At 35.7% G+C, this 18,255-nt stretch overlaps 1 protein-coding gene across 3 annotated transcripts in view; it reads right to left on the bottom strand.

Annotated features, from left to right (window-relative positions):
* The window catches only part of LOC140443730 (protein tweety-like), a 213,560-nt gene that overhangs the window by 136,301 nt on the left and 59,004 nt on the right, over positions 1 to 18,255 (bottom strand). Inside the window, exon 2 of one of the 3 annotated variants that reach the window (XM_072535120.1) lies at positions 1,302 to 1,362. The exons of the other annotated variants lie outside the window; for them this stretch is intronic. The gene's annotated coding sequence lies outside the window, so the exon portion shown is untranslated. The remainder of the gene's footprint in view (positions 1 to 1,301; positions 1,363 to 18,255) is intronic. 3 annotated transcript variants of the gene reach the window in all.

Below are 18,255 nucleotides of genomic sequence, written 5' to 3'. Positions count from 1 at the left end.
TAGAAAGGTTTTATAGGCAAAAATAGATTTTTTCACTTTTTATGATTGTTTAAAAAAACAAAGCAAAATTAAATGTACGTCTTCACGGATTTGTTATCAGCTATCTCTTATATACTTTTTAGAACCTTCAAAAATCTTCAAGATTTTTACGTGAAATCAATGATTTTTACAGATAGACTGGTGTAATATATCCGTTGCATATTTTACTTTTATTTTTTGGTTTTGAAACATTACAAAAGCGAACAACATACAAATTTATTAAATTTTGTCAATTTTATTTACTATCTATAATTTGAATTAAACATAATTTTAGTTGAAAATACTACTCGGTCTGCCACCACTTAGGAAATCGAAACGTCAAAATGTATTTTCAACTTGAATAGAGGTTAATTCCCATTAAAATAATAAACTTAAATTAAATAATAATTTTTTTCGGTGTAGAAACGATGCTAAAAGAGTCGTTAAGAAGGGTAAGGACCTATAGGCAGAGAAACCGGAAATAACCAAAAACGTATTGTGATTATTTCTTTCTTGAGAACGTGATCGTTGTGTTGATTTGAATTTTAAAGCCGTCTTTGGTTTGTTCACGTGCATACAACGTTAACGTTCGACTGCAGATAAAATCGTTTATGTACTTTTACAGCGGATAAGAATTTATAGATAGTTAATTCAAATATCGGAAGTTTTTATGAAGTCCCCACAACAATATTTAGCTGTAAATGCAATTGTCATACATAAAACAAACAAATATATTCATGGTGCAACAAAATATTGAGTTTTTGACCACATTCATGGAACAGAAACAAACCAACAGTCAAATACTAATGTATAATTTGATATTATTATAGAGACATGGTTAGAAACGAAGAAATAAGAAGAATGACAGGCGTTACAGATGTCATAGAGCACCTAACATGGCTAAAGTGGAACTGGGCGGCTCATGTGACCAGAATGAATGACGGGCGGAGGACAAAAAAAATAGCAGTGTGGAGACCACGGGCAGACAGAAACAGAGGTAGAACACCAACACGACGGATAGACGACGACAAATGAATCGTTGAGAATTGGTTGCAGGAAGATATAAGACCGACAGAATTGGAAGAAAATATTGGAGGCCTATGTTTAACTTTAAACTCAGAAAGCTGGATGATGATGATGATGCTTTTTGTCTTAGGCACATTTGAAAATTTAATTTTTAAGTTATAGATACTTTGCAACATACTTTTTTTCAAGAATAAAAAAAAACACGTGTTAAATAAATTATTGCACATACAGTTTTAATCGATTTTAAAAATACTTACATTCAACATAGTATATAGCGACGTAGAAATAGCGTTTTGAGATTTTTGAGATGAGGTTTACCTGAAACAATATAAAATATAATAATTATTGTTCGTACATATGACAGTATTTTGTGTTTTTTTATTGCTAGACTTACTATAGGGTTAAAGATTTCTGAGCAATCAGATTGACAAGAAAAAATTTTTTCTATTTATCTGAAAGAATGCATTATAATTTTTAAACATAATACCAGTTGCTATAATAGTAATTTAAGTTACAAAATTCAGGTGTCTCCTAGCAAATTGCAGCTTGGGGACACCTGAAAAACACTAATTTTCGGACGCGTGACGTAAAAAAGACCTACACTTTGATGAAAACTTAATTATTTATTTCATTTTACATAATAAAGGAATTAAAACCTAATAAAACTATACAGGGTCGAAAAGCCAAATGGAATAAATTCGATAATTAATAAACGGGGGCATGTTAAAAAAAAGGTTGGGTTAGACCGATTGGTATTTTTAGTTGCGCATATTTTGCAATAAAAACTTTTTATACAGGGTATGCCAAGTAACAGTAGCCAATACCAACTTTCTTATTTCAAATACAACACCCTGTATGTATATTATTTCCCAGAACATTCTAGATATATTTCATGTACAATGCCCTATAACTATCTTTAACTGTTTTGGAAATATCAAGTGTTTTTAGATTTATGCTATAAATTTGCTACAACACACTGAAAAACTAATTAGTGATACCGTTTATTTTTTGATAATGTAAAAAACAAACAGAAAATACATTAATGTGAATGTAGGAGATGTTCAAAATGCTCGCCGCGAATATCTTGGCAACATCCTAATCTTAATTAGAAATTTCTTCTAACCTTAGTCAACATCTCAGGCGTGACCGAAATCGCAAGCGTTATTCCTCTGTCAAGTTAGCTAAGTCGAGGGGTTTAGTTTTTTATACAATATTTTTCAAATATCCCCATAAGAAATCTAATGGCGTCAGATCAGGCGATCATGCTGGTCACTCTATCAATCCAAATAATATTAGCTTGAGGTACTGTCGAACATTGATTTTGTAATGGGGTGGTGCTCCATCTTACTGAAAGTGTATCATATTCGCTGGAACTTATGGGTTTGCTGGATCAAGATAAGTTTGTCAAATTTGGTATGACATTATTTTTGAAAAGTGCTAAATAATCATGGGCATTCAAATTGCCATCAACGAAAAAGGGTCCTATAATATGATCTCCTACATTTCCTGCCCATACATTAACCTTTTCAGGTTAATTTATTTTGATAAATGTACACTCATCAGAAAACAAAACATGTTCTATGCATTCCTGAGTTGGTATCATTTTATAGGAATGCATTTTATTTTGTTTTAATGTTCGAATAATCGATGAATGACTAACATCAAACATTGGAGCTGTTTTTCGACTATAAGTGTGTGGGTTTCCTCAAACTCAAGCACAATATCCAATTTGGCACCATCACCTATTGTTATTTTGTGAATTTCTGTTAAATGAACCATTGTTTTGATACAACGAAATTCAAATGACTGTCATGTTCAAAGAGTGATAACTACTGCCACGTTGACAGAACACAATTTGCTAAGGTCCAAGCGCTTTAGACTAAAATAAACAAAACTATTATAAAAAGTATTTTTGTATTTTTGTTATTTCCATATCAGTAAAAAACGGTACAGTAGCCTAGCGCAAAGCTTCATACTACACTATTATATTTTTAAATTTAAATAATATTTTTAAAATTGAATAAAGTAATTTTAATATTGATTATTTATGATTTTTTTACAATCATCGATTTACAATATATTTATTTTAACAATTTTCTGTAAATTCGAAAGTACATAAAATCCTGTTAGTTAATATCCTTGTTATAGAATTTAATAAAATGGAAAATTTCACATGTTGTATAACGGCATCCCCTCCTCACATAAATGGACTCTTCCAACTATCAGGCGTTTTGGACTAAAATAAACGAAACTATTATAAAAAATATTTTTGTCATTTCATATTAGTAAAAAAGAACGCTGAAATAGTTTTAGCTTACTTTGCCATTATCAAGACCTACAGCCTATTACATGAAAAACAATCATTGAGTGTGTTGTAGCAAATTTTGCAATAAATCGAAAAACACTTAAAATTTCCAAAATAGACTCACCGTCACGAAAAACGGAGCACTTGCATTTTTAAAACAAAAACTTAAAATGTTAATTATCTTTAAATTTTTATTATTATAATAACGTAAACATAAACGACACAAAGTGTTTTAAGTAATTTCTAATAAAACTTCCGAAAAAAAAAGCATAAAAATCAGAAATAATTAATACACTATTCTTATCACTTTTAAAAGTGCAAAGGTAGCTGTTGTTATTCTATTGTTATTCTTTTGTTCTTGTTGATGTGAATACTCTGTCAAGTCGAATCAAGTGTCAAACACAATTTGAAGTTGAATTGCGTTGATTTAATATGGTTGTAAGTCTCGAAACAGCGGCTGCTATTGATGCGTTGTTTCAAGACGAAGGGAAGTGAGCGATATGTTGCTCAAAAGTATCAAATATCCAATAGTACTGTGCACCGTATTTTTACACGTTTCTTGGCAACCGGAGCTTAGACTCGCTCACACACAACGAAGAACTAGTGCCCGTGATGATCGCTTCATCCTCTTACAAAGTATACGAGATCGTCGTGCCACGGCTGTGTAAATCCGAAATCAACTTCAGTACGTACGGAATACTAACATAAGTGAACGAATAATTAGAAGGCTTGGACTTGGAGAAACAAATTTAAGCAGTCGCAGACCTGAAACATGCCTACAACTTCTCAGGCGCCATCGAGTTGCGCGGCTTCAGTTTGCCAGAAACCATGCTCATTTGACTGTAAATAATTGGAAGTACGTTTTATTTACTAATGAGTCCAGGTTTACCTTGCAATCTCCAGATGGCCGTGAGGGAGTATGGCGAAGACCACATGAGCGTTTTGCAGAATGTACCTTCAGTCCTAGGGTAGGCTATCAAGGGGCTAAATTATGGTGTGGGCTGGAATTTCTCTAGAGGCACGTACAGAATTGTAGATCGTTCCGAGAGTCTCCATAACAGCTGCCAGGTACATTGATGAAATTCTCCAAGATTTTGTTGTGCCTTATGCTGGTTTTGTTGAAAATGACTTTGTTCTGATGCATGATAATGGCAAGCCTCACAGTGCAAGAATCACTCAAAAGGTTTTGAATAAAGTAAACATTTCTGTAATGGACTGGCCAGCATTTAGTCCGGACACAAACCCAATCGAACTTGTTTGGGACATGCTTGGGCGAAGGATACGAAGTCGTGTTCCTGCCCCTTTAACCTTAAATCAGTTACAAGAAGCCCTTTTGGAGAAATGGGAACTTATTTCTCCACTGTTACATGACACACCCCGTAGAAAAAGTTTTAATTGCACAATATGCGCAACTAAAAATACCAATTGACGTGTCCGAGAGTTGTTTCGAACACGCCCCCATTTATTAATTATGGAATTTATGACATTTGGCTATTCCACCCCGTGTACGGGATATACCTGCATAAACTGAATTAATATTTATATTAAATGTACAATTGTAAGCGCTAAATATGTATCTTGTAACGTTATAAACGTCACATGTTTGTTATTTTTCTTTTAATAATTATTTTATTTAAATTTCTTTTGATTTTATTCATTTATTTAACCATTCTTGGCAACAGTCTCACTTCAGTCGACAATCGTTATTTGTCAGTTGACAACTCTGTCCTGGTATGTCAAACTTCAATGCTAGAGAAAGGGAGATTAGATTTTATAATGTCTTTTGCTTAGTTAAGCTGGTGCTTAGATTGAAAATTCATTTTATTTATTAAATCTCCTCTGGGCTAAGTTATATTTAATATTTAACCAATCTCCTCTTTCTATAATTCCATTTTTTATACATAACCTCCGCGGCACATGCTTCTTTTAAACTTATAATTCGCTCAATGTGCAGTTAGTATCTTTATTATAATTTAACTAATTTGTTTAATAATAATTATATCCATTTTATCCTTGGCAATTTGCAATTTTCTATTTAATATTGTAATTATTTTCAACTTTCATATAGCAAGGAAATATTTTAAGACATATATGAAGTGGCTAACGCAAGTTACTTTTTTAGTTTTTTGGCTTTATCTTCCTTTTTGGCTGAAGAATTCTGCAACACATGGTCGACCATGCAGCAATAACTGCAGCTGTTAAGTAGAACCCAATGGCCACCTGAAGATGTGAAAGTATCTAAATTCAACTACATCATCAGCAAGTTATCTTGTGAAGCTAACATCAGCAACTAACCACTACATTCTGCAATCCTTAGAAGAAAACAAGTTATCCAGTGATGCCATAAGTATAATATTTTATATTTGTAAAGCTTATAGGCAAGATTTGTTGTGTGTAATTTTATTAAAATTTCAATTTTTATATTTATTTATGTATAATAAATATGATTAGTTAATATCTTAGTTTATTTGTCCCAGCCAAACTCATTTTTTATCTTTACTTCTAAGATAAGACGTTCTCACACGTGATAGACTGAGCTAAATGAGGCCCAACAATTGGCTCCCAAAGAAAGTTGTGCGTTTTATATGCGCTATAAACAGCTGCAAAACCAAATTATGGAGAAGAAGAAAAATTATGGAGGCTAAAGAAACCTACTTCTCTGAAAAATGTAAAGAAATAGATGAACTGCAAAACAGATTTGGCAACTTTAATCTACATAAAAAAGTCAAAGAACTAGCCGGAGTAGGAAGTAGAAGAACTTCGAATATATTGCTCGACAAAAATGAAATATTATATTGGAGACAGAACAAAAACTACAACGATGGAAAGAGTACATCGAGGAATTATTTCATGTCCAGAGAGAAGCTAGTACATCTGTAGGTAGAAAAACGGGAGATGTAGGCCCAGAGATAACCAAATCAGAGGTTAGTCAGGCATTAAACTCAATGAAAACCAATAAATCTGCTGGTCCAGATGAATTACCAAGCGAGCTATTAAAGTTGGTCAACGAGAAAAACCTGGACATAATAGTAGAACTGTTCAACGCTATCTATACTACGGGAATCATCCCTAGAGAAACGTTGACATCAGCATTTGTGTGTTTGCCAAAGAAAGTGAATGCCAAAGAGTGCAGTGACTATTGACCCATAAGCTTAATGTCATGAAAATTCTGTTGAAAATTATCCACGCCAGAATTCACTCTAAACTGGAGCTGGATATTAGTGACACACAATATGGGTTCCGCAATGGTATGGGTACCAGAGAGGCACTATTCTCCTTCAACGTGCTGACGCAGAGATGTTAACCGTCCTCTTTACGTCTGTTTTATAGACTACAATAAAGCGTTTGATAAAGTAAAACATGACCGACTCATGGAAATTCTAAAAAATAAAAACCTAGATGAAAGAGATTTAAGGCTAATAACAAACCTTTATTACAATCAGCGAGCAATAGTACGTATTGAAAAAGAGACATCTGAAGAAATGGAAATAAAGAGAGGAGTCAGGCAAGGCTGCATATTATCACCTGTATTATTTAACGCTTATTCTGAAGAGGTAATTCGTGAAACTCTGGAAGATGAAACAGTCGGCATAAGAGTAAATGGAGTCTTAGTTAAGAACATCAGATATGCAGATGATACAGTAATAATAGCCGATAGTTTACAAGACTTGGAAAGACTCATAAGTAAAATAGTAATGTGTAGTAGAGAGTACGGACTCTCGCTCAATATCAAAAAGACGAAGTTTATGAAAATTTGTAAAAACAACCATAATACTAACGAAATCTTGATAGTATAGGGCCAGCAGATCGCAAGAGTAAAAAAGTACATTTACCTAGGAACACTTATAACAGAAAATAATGACTACACTGCAGAAATCAAAGTCAGAATCGAAAAAGCACGTTCTAATTTTATGAAAATGAAAAAGGTCCTATGTAGCAAAGATTTAAACATTAGCTCTTAAAGTGCGCCTAACAAAATGTTACGTATACAGTGTACTATACTATGGAGTGGAATCATGGACGTTAAATCTAGACACAATGAGACGATTTACCGCCCTTGAAATTTGGACCTATAGAAGAATTATAAGGGTTTCCTGGGTAGATAGAGTTACGAACAATGAAGTACTGAGAAGAATAGGTAAAGAGAAGGAAGTTGAACTTACAATTAAAGAAAGAAAGCTACAGTATCTCAGACATGTGATGCGCGGCGAGAAGTATGGCATCCTGCGACTCATAATGCAAGGAAAGATAGATGGCAGAAGAAGCATCAGAAGAAGACGAATTTCATCGCTTAAGAACCTGAGAAAATGGTTTGGATGCAGCTCAAAACAACTATTTAGAGCTACTCTCTCAAAAATTAAAATAGCTATGATGATTGCCAACCTCCGCTCCGTAGCGGAGATGGCACCTGAAGAAGATTGGCTCCCAACTTTCGGAGGTAGCATATTGTTATCCACTGGCACCCAACGTTTATGATGGGTCGTTCAAAGGTTACAATCTGAAGGGAAGATGTGTCTGAAATACTTCAAAATCTGAATCCATATTTTAGTCTAGGAGCCAGGGAGTATTGAGTACGCACTTTTATGTCCCCTCGATACCTTGACATTTTTTTGGTACGTAGATTCGATTTTTCGAAGGTACCAGGCTGAAAACCTATCAGATAATTTCTTATTAACAATTTAATTGTTTAAAAAAATGAAAATTGTTCCTTATGAAAAAATAAACAAAATGGCGTTTAGTAAACTCTGATCCGGTTGTTAGAACCTGAATTATAACAAATTCTTTGAAAACAATTGCAAAATAGGCGTTCCATGGGACTTTTCCAAGTATAACTCAGCTTAAATAGCGATTAACTTTCAAGACCCCTCATTTTAAAGGTAATTGTTTCAGCTTAAAAAAAAACCGACTTTTGAAATTTTATTAAAATTTCAATTTTTATATTTGTTTATGTATAATAAATATGATTAGTTAATATCTTGGTTTATTTGTCTCAGCCAAACTCATTTTTTATCTTTACTTCTAAGATAACACGTTCTCACACTTGAGGGACTGATCTAAGCGAGGCTCGACAATTGGCTCCCAAAGAAAGTTATGAGTTTTATTGTTCTACATTGGCTCCCAACTTTCGGAGGTAGCATATTGTTACCCATTGGCACCCAACGTTTCTGATGGGTCGTTCAAAGGTTATAATCTGAAGGAAAGATGTGTCTGAAATGCTTCAAAATCTGAATCCATATTTTAGTCTAGGAGCCAGGGAGGATTGAGTACGCACTTTTATGTCCCCTCGGTACCTTGACATTTTTTTATGTTTTTTTGGTACGTAGATTCGATTTTTCGAAGGTACCAGGCTGAAAACCTATCGGATAATTTCTTATTGACAATTTAATTGTTTAAATGATTGTATCTCCTAAACTATTAGAGATATTTAATTTAAAAACAAATGAAAATTGTTCCTTATGAAAAAATAAACAAAATGGCGTTTAGTAAACTCTGATCCGGTTGTTAGAACCTGAATTATAACAAATTTTTTGAAAACAATTGGAAAATAGGCGTTTCATGGGACTTTTCCAAGTATAACTCAGCTCAAATAGCGATTAACTTTCAAGACCCCTCATTTTAAAGGTAATTGTTTCAGCTTAAAAAAAAACCGACTTTTTAAATTTTATTAAAATTTCAATTTTTATATTTATTTATGTATAATAAATATGATTAGTTAATATCTTGGTTTATTTGTCTCAGCCAAAGTCATTTTTTATCTTTACTTCTAAGATAACACGTTCTCACACTTGAGGGACTGATCTAAGCGAGGCTCAACAATTGGCTCCCAAAGAAAGTTATGAGTTTTATTGTTCTACATTGGCTCCCAACTTTCGGAGGTAGCATATTGTTACCCATTGGCACCCAACGTTTCTGATGGGTCGTTCAAAGGTTATAATCTGAAGGAAAGATGTGTCTGAAATGCTTCAAAATCTGAATCCATATTTTAGTCTAGGAGCCAGGGAGGATTGAGTACGCACTTTTATGTCCCCTCGGTACCTTGACATTTTTTTATGTTTTTTTGGTACGTAGATTCGATTTTTCGAAGGTACCAGGCTGAAAACCTATCGGATAATTTCTTATTGACAATTTAATTGTTTAAATGATTGTATCTCCTAAACTATTAGAGATATTTAATTTAAAAACAAATGAAAATTGTTCCTTATGAAAAAATAAACAAAATGGCGTTTAGTAAACTCTGATCCGGTTGTTAGAACCTGAATTATAACAAATTTTTTGAAAACAATTGGAAAATAGGCGTTTCATGGGACTTTTCCAAGTATAACTCAGCTCAAATAGCGATTAACTTTCAAGACCCCTCATTTTAAAGGTAATTGTTTCAGCTTAAAAAAAAACCGACTTTTTAAATTTTATTAAAATTTCAATTTTTATATTTATTTATGTATAATAAATATGATTAGTTAATATCTTGGTTTATTTGTCTCAGCCAAAGTCATTTTTTATCTTTACTTCTAAGATAACACGTTCTCACACTTGAGGGACTGATCTAAGCGAGGCTCAACAATTGGCTCCCAAAGAAAGTTATGAGTTTTATTGTTCTACATTGGCTCCCAACTTTCGGAGGTAGCATATTGTTACCCATTGGCACCCAACGTTTCTGATGGGTCGTTCAAAGGTTATAATCTGAAGGGAAGATGTGTCTGAAATGCTTCAAAATCTGAATTCATATTTTAGTCTAGGAGCCAGGGAGCATTGAGTACGCACTTTTATGTCCCCTCGGTACCTTGATATTTTTTTATGTTTTTTTGGTACGTAGATTCGATTTTTCGAAGGTACCAGGCTGAAAACCTATCAGATAATTTCTTATTAACAATTTAATTGTTTAAAAAAATGAAAATTGTTCCTTATGAAAAAATAAACAAAATGGCGTTTAGTAAACTCTGATCCGGTTGTTAGAACCTGAATTATAACAAATTTTTTGAAAACAATTGCAAAATAGGCGTTCCATGGGACTTTTCCAAGTATAACTCAGATTTAATAGCGATTAACTTTCAAGACCCCTGATTTTAAAGGTAATTGTTTCAGCTTAAAAAAAACCGACTTTTCAAATTTAGTCAACTAACCCAATGTTTATAACGTTTAATTTTTATGCTTTGGTAAAAAACCAAGAATTTAAAATTTCAAACTAAGTTCTTTAGTATATATAAGTATAAATAAAACAAAAACAAGTTACGGAAACTTATTTTTAACAATACAAAGAGCAGTACTATTTCCAGAAAAAAGTTACACAAGAAAATCTAATACTAAATCAGAAATGGTGTATATGTCACAACAAGATAAAATAGAAATGAAGAATACGCCGTAACATATCGAACACTTTACGTTTCAGACATATTAACGATTTTTAAAAATAATCATAAGATATAGAACGAAAACAACTACTGCAAGAAATTTCTATAAAAATCTTTGGTTGTTATAGAAAGTTTTTCTGTTAAAAATGAATTACAGCCTTAAGGCACTCTTTTCTTATTGTCAAATATTTTATATGGGGAGAATAGTTGACCTAAGAGAAGCCGGACTTTCTTTTCGGGAAATTGCGAATAGAGTTTAAAGAAGTTTAGATACTGTGTTAAGATGTTTTCGAACATAGCGTCAAGAACGTCGATCAGGAAGATCGAAAGGCACCGAGCGGTGCCGAACGATAACAGAGCGTCAAGATCTTCGATGGCGCGCTCTAAGAGACCGCTTCTCCACTACGAGGTATATTGCAAATCAATGGTTTGCAGAATAAGACCAATGGAGATGCGATCATGTTATCGTCGAATTCGCAGTTTTGGCCTTTTTTTATTTCGGCCACACTGTTTTGTGAAATCCACAGTTTTGTGTCGAACTGCACGTGCACCTCTCTGTTAGGGTTATGGTGTGAAGTGTCATCGCTTATTGTTCAAGGTCATCTCTAATTTTCGTCAAAGAAACACGACAGCTCAGCGATACGTAGTAGAAATTCTGCAACTTCATCTCATACCCTACCTTCAGACGCCTCAAAATTCAATTTTTCAGCAGAATAACACAAAGACACACATTGCAAGAGATACCATGAACTTATTTAAACAGGTTGGAGTCAATATTTTGCCCTGGCCTCCGAGATCCCCAGACTTACCCCCAATTGAACACGTGCGGGGCATGATGGGTCGGAGACTATTCAATTTAAAGCATCATCCTCAAACTTTCGAAGCACTTCGGGAGGAGTTAATTAGAGCATGAAACGAGATACCCAGGAGGATATTGACTACCCAATCAGAAGCGAGCCTAGGCGCATCCAAGAGTATGTTGCCCAAGGAGTGCTGTCCAATATCAAATCTTCAGAATTCATATCCGAAATTGGACAGTATAATTTTATCACCCAGTAGACCGAATGAATCTATTTGTTATTAAATACACACACGTAGTTAATTAGGTTACATACACATTTGGTCAATTATAAATAATAATTTGGATATCAGTCAAAAGTACTGACAAAGTTAAACAATTTACATAAATTAAATACACATATCACGCTAGGTACGCGAAAAATATTGACCCAAATAGAATTTATATAAAACTAATATCTCTTGACTAGAGAAGCATTCAATCAATATTCACTCAACGAACATATAGTCTTCAACGATCAACTTCATCAGTCTCTACTCAAAGTAATCCCGGGTCTACACCCATAGTGTACGTCTCAACAATAAACTCTGCTACTATTATTTGGTGTTTCCATTACAACAGAACGAACATCTTCACTGAGCCAACGAAGGGAATTTGTTCATGGTCCTATCGAGAAACAGAATACTTCAAGGAAGTTTGAGAGAGCCTATACAGTCCACGCCAGCAACACCCTCAGTAGCAGAGAGAGACCACTAGACCCGGGAGAACGAGAGCCATACCAAAGCCAAGAGCCACACTAGAGCCGAGAGCAGTACCAGAGCCGAGAGCAGTACCAAAGCCGAGAGCCATACTAGAGCCGAGAGCGGTACTAGAGCCGAGAGCGCTACCAAAGCCGAGAGCCATACTAGAGCCGAGAGCGGTACCAAAGCCGAGAGCCATACTAGAGCCGAGAGCGGTACCAGAGCCGAGAGCAGTACCAAAGCCGAGAGCCATACTAGAGCCGAGAGCGGTACCAAAGCCGAGAGCCAGACTAGAGCCGAGAGCAGTACCAAAGCCGAGAGCCATACTAGAGCCGAGAGCAGTACCAAAGCCGAGAGCAGTACCAAAGCCGAGAGCCATATTAGAGCCGAGAGCAGTACCAAAGCCGAGAGCCATACTAGAGCCGCAGAGCAGCCAAAGGACAGGACCGATTGCAGAACCCACCAGAAGCGAGGGATCCTCAACGTCTAAGAACACAAAAAACCGTAAGTTTTTGAATAATTACAAAATCTTCCAACTTTTACAATCTTACAATTTAACAAGTTTTTTTTTTATTACAATTTAACAATTTAGAACAACATTCTCCACTCTATCAATCGTATAATAATGTACTTTAGAATGCATACCATTTAAATAATACAGAGAATTGATAAAACAAAAATAAACGTCATTCACAACTATAATTAACTAAACAGTAATCTTGTATGACAATTTGAAAAAAGAAACGTTCATACATATAGCTTGCTTTTAATTACAATTAAATATTTTATTTCGAAAAATTAAAATAATTACGTAGCAAATAATTTCATTTATTTTGATAACAATATATATATATATATATATATATATATATATATATATATATATATATATATATATATATATATGTATATATATCATTATAAGAGTGTGTGGATTACATCTTGACCTACCTCAATGCAAAGAATAGCACAGCAGGCAAGGTCAAACTCATATTTCGCTAAATTGCACATTCCGATAGAAAAGAAAGTGTTATAATACAGGTATACTTATTTAATACATAACGTACATTTAGTATTGTCTAATATATTTACCGCTGAATGTAAAAATTTTTTAAAATAATCATGGAGAGTCTATACGTTAAGCAAGCGGAAATAGGAACAGAAATAGTGAAACTCGTTTCAAATACAAAAAAGGATTCCCAATCTCGGAAAAATCAACAATACATCCGGGATAGACAGGAAAAATTAGAAGAATATTGGGCAAAATTTTTAAATAACCACGAAAAGCTGCTAGAAGGGGGTATAACGAAAGAAAAATATTTTGAAACAAAATACTATGATCAGGTATTTAAGACATACATTGAGGGGAAAACCCTGTTGGAAGAATATGTAAGGGTGCTGAGAAGAGGAAAAGCACCGAAAGTAAAGGAGATACAGATAAGAAAACAAAGAATCGAGGAATTATTACGGCCAGAAAATGAACAAGACTTGCAGGAGGATGAAGAATTGCAGTCAGAGTTAAGAGAATACATGGAAAAGGTGAATACACTAATGATTGAAGCAGCAGTAAATGAGGAACTGGACGCTACAGATATTGGAGAAGTAGAGAGAATAAATCATCTAAAGAGGAAAGTCAGGGAAGTTTTAAAGAAAATAAGGCCAGGAATGCAACGGCCAGAAAGCACACAGAGGAGGGACGGTGTGACATTGCCGCAGGTAAAAATCCCTGTGTATGAAGGCAGATATGAAACGTGGAGAACTTTCCACGATCTGTTTACTAAAGTAATACATGAAAACGACCAGTTATCAAACGCAGAAAAAATGCAGTACCTAAAAACTCAAGTAAGAGGGGAAGCCAACAGAATGATACAACACTTAAACATATCCGAGGCCAACTACGAAGTGGCCTGGAACATGCTAAAAGATAGGTATGAGAACCCAAGGATGATATTGTTTAAATTAATAGACAGGATGCTACTAGCGCAGGAAGTAAAGGAATCTTCTGCTAGAGCATTGAAATCACTACATGACACCTTCCACGAAAGTCTGGAAGCCATAGGAGGGTTAGGAACAGACACGGAAGCGTGGAGCCCATTGATAGCCCGAATTATCATAACGAAATGGGACAATGAAACTAGGAGGCTGTACGAAAACCACATTGGAGACAGTAGAGAGATACCGACGTACAAATCGACACAAACATTCTTACAGCGAAGATTTCAGACACTGGAACTGCTGGAGTCAGAAAAAAGACAAGAGAAGCAAGGAGGATCTCTTAGGAAACCAAGAACACATTGCGTGATATGCAACAGAGATCACGGAGTACCGAACTGCAGAGAATTTCAGGAACTCAATGTAAGAGACCGGAACAGGATGATAAAAGAAAAAGGATTGTGTACAAACTGCCTAGCACATAAAAAAGAAAAACAATGTTATTCACAATATAGGTGCAGACACTGTGGCGGAGACCACCACCATATGTTGCATTATGAAAAAGGAAACACAAGCAACAAAAGAAACTCCAATGAAACGAAACGAGAACAAACACAAGAAAGAAATGGAAGAGATTCAAACAATAGAAGAAACGGGTACCAAGCTGATAGGTACAGAGGAGGAAATAATAATCCATACAACGCCAGAGAACAAAATAACGGAAGGCGAGAAAATACACAAGATACCAATGGGCCTAGGAATAGCAACGACCAGCAAAGAGGGCAGAATTCAGTAAACTGTGCAAGCCATAAGGAAGGTGAAGCATTACTAGCGACAGCTGTGGTACGCATAAGAGATGCGAAAGGAGATTCACACATAATGAGAGCACTAATCGACCAAGGGTCACAATGCGCATTTATAACGGAACAAGCTGCGACGACGCTAGGAACAACAAGGAAGCCCATACAGGCGACCATATCCGGGATAGGCTCGTCAGGAGAAAAAACAGCCAACTGGAGTATGAAACTTATAATCGAAACTCATTACGAAAGTGACTTCGAGATGGAAATAGAAGCACTAGTACTACCGAAGATAACAAGGAATTTACCGGAAAAGGATATAATTCTACCGGACTATAACGAGAAAAATGCAATACTGGCAGATCCAAGATATTACAAGGTAGGGAAGATAGACTTATTACTAGGAGTAAAAGAATACAGTTACATATTGACAGAAGGGATGCACAGAATAAGTAATGGACTCCTGAGTCAAAACACCAAACTAGGATGGATAGTTTCGGGAATAGCACGAGAAAGGGAGAATATAAAAGCAGAAGTATGCTGTATGATATCAAGACAAGAAATGGACGTACAAATAAAGAACTTCTGGGAATTAGAAGAAGTAAATCAGGATACAAGTTTCTCAGTGGAAGAACAAGAATGTGAAGAACTGTATCGACAGACTGTAAAAAGGAATGAAGAAGGGAGATACGAAGTAAAAATTCCGTTTAGGGAAGACGTCGCAAAGTTAGGAGAATCTAAACAGCAAGCATTCGCCAGATTGATGCAACTAGAAAGGAAGTTTGCAAAAGACAAACAGTTAGAAGCGAATTACAGACAATTCATGGAAGATTATGAAAACCAAGGTCATATGGTAATAGCAGAGAACCAGGGAGATGGGTACTACTTACCTCATCATCCAGTGAGAAAAGAGGACAGTACTACAACGAAAATAAGAGCCGTGTTTGACGCATCAAGCAAAAGCTCATCGGCAGTAAGCCTGAATGATATTATGCACACAGGGCCGAAATTACAACAAGACTTGACAAATATACTATTACGATGGAGATCCAATAAGGTAGCATACTCAGCGGATCTGGAAAAAATGTTTAGACAAATCAGAATGGCAGAAGAAGACCAAAAATATCAAAAAATTTTGTGGAGAAAGGACACAAAGGACCACATACAAGAGTATAACTTAACGACGGTGACATACGGCACGGCCGCAGCACCCTTTTTAGCGTTAAGAACAATACAACAATTACAAGAAGACGAAGGAGCGAGGTTCCCGTTGGCATCGAAAATTGTAAAAGAAAACATGTATGTAGACGATATACTAGGAGGAGCTGAGACAGTGCAGGAAGCAGAAACAGCCCAAAAGGAATTAATACAACTGTTCAGAAAAGGAGGTTTCACTCTTAGAAAATGGTTGAGCAACGAAGAAAAAATAATGGAGAACGTACCGGAGGATATGAGGAACGTAGACTCGAAGGCATTCAAACAAGAAGAAGTACGGAAAACGTTAGGAATACACTGGTCACCTAAAGAGGATATAATCACATTCAAAATAGGGATAACGACGGCAAAGAAAATAACGAAAAGATACGTACTGTCAGAAGTAGCAAAACTATACGACCCACTGGGATGGATAGCACCTGTAGTAATTCAGGCGAAAATGTTCATACAGGAATTATGGGAGCAAAAGACCAGTTGGGATAAAGAATTAACTAGCAACCAACAAAGCAGGTGGAATACATACCAGGCGCAATTAGTAAATCTGGAGAAAATAACATTGCCCAGGTGGAACAACTTAAGCAAGATAAACAGAGTAGAATTACATGGATTTGCAGATGCGTCTATGAAAGGATATGGAGCGGTAATCTACTCAAGGGTATTAGGCCCAGAAATTAAAACGAATCTAATGATAGCAAAATCGAAAGTCGCACCATTGAAAGGGAAAACGACGTTACCGAGGCTCGAGCTGTGTGCCGCGGTACTACTAGCAAATTTAATGAAGAAAACCCTACAAGCATTGAACAGGGAAAACATTGAGGTATATGCATGGTCGGACTCAACGATAACCCTGGCTTGGATAAGGGGATCATCAAAAAGGTGAAAAATGTTCGTCGCCAACAGAGTAGAGGAAATAAGACGCGTTATAGGACCGAAAAATTGGCATAAGGTAGATACAAAGGAAAATCCAGCGGACATCCTCTCACGTGGAAGTACCGCATCAGAATTATTAGAAGCAGAGCTATGGTGGAAGGGACCAACTTGGCTGACTAGTAACAAAACTTTAACGCAGGAATCAGAAGAAATACCAGAGACAAATGAGGAGGAAGTCCAAACGAAAATAACGGTGCACACGACAACGATAAAGGAGGACATATGCGAGAGATTCTCAAATTTAGAAAGAATGAGAAGAGTACTTTCATATTGTAGGAGATTTGCAGACAAATGCAGAAAAAAGAAGGACAATGGACAAAGTCAGCTTACAGTCCAAGAATTAGAGGAAACGCTATTAAAGGTGATAAAGCACACACAGCACGCCTACTTCAAACAAGAAATAAATAAGCTGGAGAAGAAACAGCAATTAGACAAGAAAAATAAATTAGCGTCATTGGTACCGTTCCTGGATAGACAAGGAATTCTAAGAGTCACCGGAAGACTGAGACACACGAATCTAAAGTACGGAGAAAAACATCCGATAATTTTGCCAAAGGATAGTGCATTAACAAAGTTACTTATAACAGATAGTCACGCAAGAAATCTACATAGCGGATTACAACAAACACTACAGTACATAAAAAGGAAATACTGGATAATCAACGGCAGAAGAACCGTGAAAGATCATCTAGCAAAATGTTTAAGGTGCAGGAGGTATAAAAGCCAAGCAGCACAACAATTAATGGGAGATCTACCGAAAGACAGAGTGAACCCGAGTCATCCCTTTACTAACACAGGGATAGATTATGCCGGGCCAATAAAAATAAGTACCACGAGAGGCAGAGGACAGAGGAGCTATAAGGGCTACATCTCAGTATTTGTGTGTCTGTCAACGAAGGCAGTACACCTTGAGGTAGTAAGCGATATGTCTACGGATGCTTTCATCGCAGCGTTCAAGAGATTTACGGCACGCAGAGGACAGTGCAACAACGTATACAGCGATAACGGAACCACATTCGTAGGAACAGCAAATTTGTTGAAAAAAGAAAATCAAAAAATAGATGACGAGATAAAACAAGGATTACTGGCACTAGGTACCCAGTGGCATGTCATACCTGCATATGCACCACATTTCGGAGGA

The sequence above is a fragment of the Diabrotica undecimpunctata genome, chromosome 6, assembly GCF_040954645.1.
Source record: "Diabrotica undecimpunctata isolate CICGRU chromosome 6, icDiaUnde3, whole genome shotgun sequence".
Taxonomy (NCBI): domain Eukaryota; kingdom Metazoa; phylum Arthropoda; class Insecta; order Coleoptera; family Chrysomelidae; genus Diabrotica; species Diabrotica undecimpunctata.
Note: the sequence above shows the minus strand (reverse complement) of the source record. Positions and strands in the feature narration are given on the sequence as shown.